Consider the following 5,128-nt stretch of genomic DNA (forward strand, 5'->3'; position numbering starts at 1 on the left):
TTTTTTTTTTTTCAGATGAGTTTCTCTTGATAATATGAGTCAAAAATATATAAAATGGAAATCTCAAGCACATAGACACATATGCATGCACACCCCTCCCCCTGCCCTAACACACATACATGTGAGAATATTGAAGGGAAGAGCTCAGACTGAGCCTCGTCCTAAAGAACCTGGCCACGCAGCCTGGTGCTTTCCGAAACACACCGACCCACTTAGAAGAATTTCAACAGACAGCAGGAAAATGAAACGACACAAGAAATGCCAAAGATCAAATGCTGAGCTACAACATGACACAGTGTTTATGTAAATACTCATTCAGTAATTGTATGTGATCACTGTCTAAAAGAATACTTATAAAAAGATATAAGAGAAAGAGCTACTATTCTAAAGGTCTTGAAGGTGATGGGTTGAACCAAGAACTTTTGACTACATATTAGGTGAAACTAAATTTTCTCATTTTATTTTGTTACCAAATTAAATCCTTTTCTAAATTCAATGAGGACCAAAAGTTCAAAGTATGATGACAAGTAACACAGAAACTGGAAGCCCCCAGAAAGCCACTGTGGCAGGCTCAAAGCACAGGTGCTTAGAGGTAGAGTCAGATTCACTGGGCAGCTAAGCTATTTCCCTGCAGGGAGTGGGCTAACATGGATCTAGCTCCCAGGTACGTGTACCAGTTTATCCCTGTTCCATTCAGCTCAGATTATCTCAGAAGCATCTTACCCTCAACTGCAGTTTATTTGCAACTGGGTTAATTCAGACTTGAGATCAGGAAGCTATCTTATCAGGTTTAAAAAACTGGGGGTTAGGGGGACAGGTAGCTTAGGGAGATGGATGCCGATCAATCCTCAGTTGACAGCACTGGCAGACCTGCCTCGGGTTTTCCCCATCGTGCCTGGGGCTCTCCAGAAAAGGGACTTTCTGGTCATCCAACATTTTCAGGACCCCAGTGAAGGCAGAGTTGGTTCTAATCCCCTAACTTGGGGTGAGCTATAGTTAGCAGTGCACATGTTACACCAGGGCTAGCAGGTCTGATGACAGGGACTCCCCAAATGCACCAGTCACCAATCCCCAATGAGACCCATTTCAGAGATGGCAACAGAGAAACGACTCCACATTTAATCAGTTTGAATCACATTATCCATACATTTTATAATGCCAAATTTTGCTTCTTCAAACATGATTTAAAACAAAGTCACATTTGTCCTTAAGACATGGGTGGGTCACTGTTCTACTGAATTTTCATGTGAAGTAAATAGAGGACTCTTGTTTTTGGAAAAGCCCTGAGTAATCTTTACCGGGGTGGCTGTTATATTATCCATATTAGATTAGATTAGATTTTAGTTAGTGAGACTTTCTAGAAGTATTTTTGCTTTTGACTAAATTTTGCTTGAAAGGCCAATGACCTAAACAGACCTGAAAGTATGAAATGAATTTCAGTTGAATGATGGAGCCTGGGGTCCCCATTTCTTACACGCTCATTTCTTTCCCTAGATATACTGGCTCCTTCAATGGCACATTGGGGTTAACCTGAGAAAGCTCTGTCAGAAAGTTTTAGCAGCCACTAGGTTTACCAGGAGACATGGTGGCTATCCTATGCAATTTGAGGTTCTAAATAATAATTTATTAAACTGCAGTTTTTTGGGCAAAACAGCACAGTCTAATTGAGAGTACATATGAAAGCATTTTAAGCATTCAGCCTGAATAGAGATGTAGAAATAGAGACTGGGAAGATCCAACTAAAAATAATCTAAACAGTTTATATTTGGCCATGGGGGTTGTGCCATTTAATTCCGGCTGCTTATATTTATCACTCCAACTGGTTTGTTTACGCTGACAATGACATTAAGGCTTATTCTTCGATACCTAATAATGATCATAACTTCCACTTACTGAGTGCCTACTACATACCAGGCCCCGTGTGAAGCATTCCACATGAGCCGATTCCTTTTGCCCTTGACAGCCTAGTAGGACAGGGTATTGTTCCAATTCCACAGAAGACCAAGGCACAGGGGGTTTACGTCACTTGCCCGCGGTGCGTGGCTAGGAAGTGGCAGAGTGAGGATGGGGACCAGAGTAAGTCTGGCTCCACAGTCCTCATGCACCTTCTGCCTGCCACGTACCAGGTGGGATAAGCTGAGGAAGGGCCACTGGCAGGGGCAGGTGATCAGTCAGTGCCACACGAACAAAAGTCATTGCTGCTCACTAACCAGAAATCGGGCCCTGCAATTTACTGTTGTCTTCAAGGGTCAATTATCCTTCAACTGACTGCATCACATGCATGGCACAGTCTTATCAAAGAGAGAAGATAAGTAAGTGGTTATTGAGGACTCACGGACCTCCTCAGGAAAAGCTCCATTTAACACTGTTCTCTCTCCCTCTCACAAACCCCCCACCTCCAGCCCCAGAGGAAAAGGATTAGAGGGGAATGTTCCAAGGAAAACATGAGGTATGACACTAATATAATAAAGTTTATTTTTAAAACAAACACATCAGGAGTTATATATCCAAACAAATGTGATCTCCTTCTGAGTAGTCCTTGCAGAAGGCTATAAACGTATTCCAACAGCGCTGCTGTCGCTTCATACAGCTTTGGAATTTTCCTTTTGCAATGGTGGCCAGGGCCAATTTTTGAAACACGCAAGGAAAGCAGTTACTATTTCATGGTCACACCTTGGTTTAGATCAACTTTGGGATTTGGTTTCCTCAGCTCTGGCCTCTTATCTTATCCATCAGATTTGGCTTGAAACGACTTTTGGCCTCTTACAGGAACAAAGTCTCAGCTAAAGGCTCAAGATTTGCTTCTGCAATCACAATCAGAGTGTGTGTCAGGGGCCTGGGGCTCCTGTGTCACCGCGGCTCCTGCAGGGGGTCTGTTCAACTCACAAAATGCTCAGGCATACGTCTTATCTTTTTTGGATTCAAGTATGAACAACATTATCTTGCCTCACATATGACTACAAAAAAACATGCAACGTCTTTCAGCAGTAGAGTCTGGAGCATTCTGCGCGGGGTTCGCCTCCCTATGTTCCCTCAATCCTGGTTGATAAGAGGAGGAAGAAGTGGTGAGGAGGCCTTGAAATGTTGTTAACTCCTTTAGAGTTGACTTCCTCAACTGTTTACACTTCACTATCTCACTTCTGTTCAAGATAAGGAAAGAAGCCTTAGCAGGCTGTTAAGGTTGGACTTTGTTTTCACTCTGGAGAGATTTTAATCACACCTTAAAGCTAATTGACAGCTGGGGAAATCTAGACCTGTGTTGTTTTCTTCCTCTGTAAAGATCCGATTTAGTACTTCAATTTAGTACTTCAGGAGTCCCTGACGTGGTGGTACAGCCATTGCTCTGACTCTGACCCTGAGGCGGGATATACATTAGCCTCCGAAAAGAAAGCATCTCCAGATTTTTGCACCTTCCCTCAGTGGAAGGGTACCCAAACCAAAATCTCCTCTAACTTACTGTTATAGCTGGGTTTCTCAATTTCTGCCTGGGAAACAACTTCCTTGCATAGATACTTCAGGTTCTAAATCTGGTTGAGGTGGTCATGAAGTCAGGGTTCTGGTGTGGGAGGAACTTCCTGGGGAGGAAGTCAGGAAGCTTTAGAAATTGCATCCATTCTTTCAAATCTCCTGCAGACTATGTAGAGTCCTGAAAAGTAATTTACTCTGGGATCTCGGTGGCCAAGAAGCTAAATGCAGCTCTTCATCTCACGGTCCAAGTCCCTCTGCAAAACACTCCAACACAGTACTACAGTAGAGTGTTTGTTCCTCCCACATAGGGGATCGAGGGCCCCTGAGAGCACCATCTAAGCACTAGGGCTACAGCAGCCAATGAGGCCCTCGGGAAGATGCTCTTGGGTCCAGAGGGTCCCCTCAGCTTTGAGTGAGTCCACATCCAGATGGATGTGCCAAATGTTTTGAAAAGATGCGCAAACAGCAGGCCCTGCTGACAACATTATGCTTCAACTAACTTAAATTTTTTTTTTTACTTTTTGTCTTTTTTCTGACCAGTAACGGGATCGCAACCCTCAGTGTCGTGCCCGTACAGCGACCGGCAACGGGATCGCAACCCTCAGTGTCGCGCCTGTACAGCGACCGGCAACGGGATCGCAACCCTCGGTGTCGCGCCCACACCGCGCTCAACCAGTGAGCGGACCGGTCTCTATATGGGATCCGAACCCTCCGCGGGAGCGCCGCAGCGTTCCCAAGCGCCGCACTTTACCGAGTGCGCCACCTGGCCGGCCCTCAACTAACTTAAATTTTAAATCCAAAGGATTTAAAGAAAACTTTGATGAAATCATTTTCATCAGGTGTAAAAAGGTACTATGTACATTACAGGTAATGTGGGATTTAGAAAAGGGAGTGGAAAAGGCAGCCAAATATTACCAATGACACAGCTGACCCGGGTAAGGACAGGGGAGGTACTTTCCAAAATTTTAGTGTATACCTGCAACATGCATTAGACTGCTTCTCTAACTACTCCTTCTCTGCCACTTATCTTATAGTTTATTTTCTCTTACTGACCAGACACCTAAATCTGTGGCCTGGGATGTTATTTTCATTTCTGTATCTCAGGCTGGCCAGGTAGCTCACTTGGTTAGAGGGTGGTGCTAACGCCAAGGTCAAGGGTTCAGATCCCCGTACCAGCCAGCCACCAAAAAACCTCACAAACAACAAAAACCAAAAACAAAAACAGAGTCTACTACCTTTTTGTATCTCCTCATGTTGGGCAGATGTAGGCACAAACTTCACACTTGGAGAATACATGGAATATGAGCACCTCCTGTTTGAGAAACTAGCTTCACTTTTTTTTTTTTTTTTAAATAAAGAAGAGATTGAAAACAAATGGAAATTACAGTAAAATAGGAATCTGAGCAGATAACATTCAGGTCACTAGGACAGGTGCACAGACTCACAGGCATAGACGACGGTGAATGAGAGTGTGCTGGCTCATGGGGCCTTCACACCCTGGGAAAGAAGGCAAAGGTGGAACTCAATCGAAGTCCAGCTAAAAACAAATGCAGGTGGCCTAGATAATTTCAATGAGACAAAGGTCTAATACTTAGTAATTCTTCCAGCAAATGATTAAAGGTTTTCAGCTAAAAATGCAAAAAATGTTTATTGATTTAAT

This window comes from Galeopterus variegatus, unplaced genomic scaffold (genome assembly GCF_000696425.1).
Source record: "Galeopterus variegatus unplaced genomic scaffold, G_variegatus-3.0.2 Scaffold1188, whole genome shotgun sequence".
In the NCBI taxonomy this organism is placed as follows: domain Eukaryota; kingdom Metazoa; phylum Chordata; class Mammalia; order Dermoptera; family Cynocephalidae; genus Galeopterus; species Galeopterus variegatus.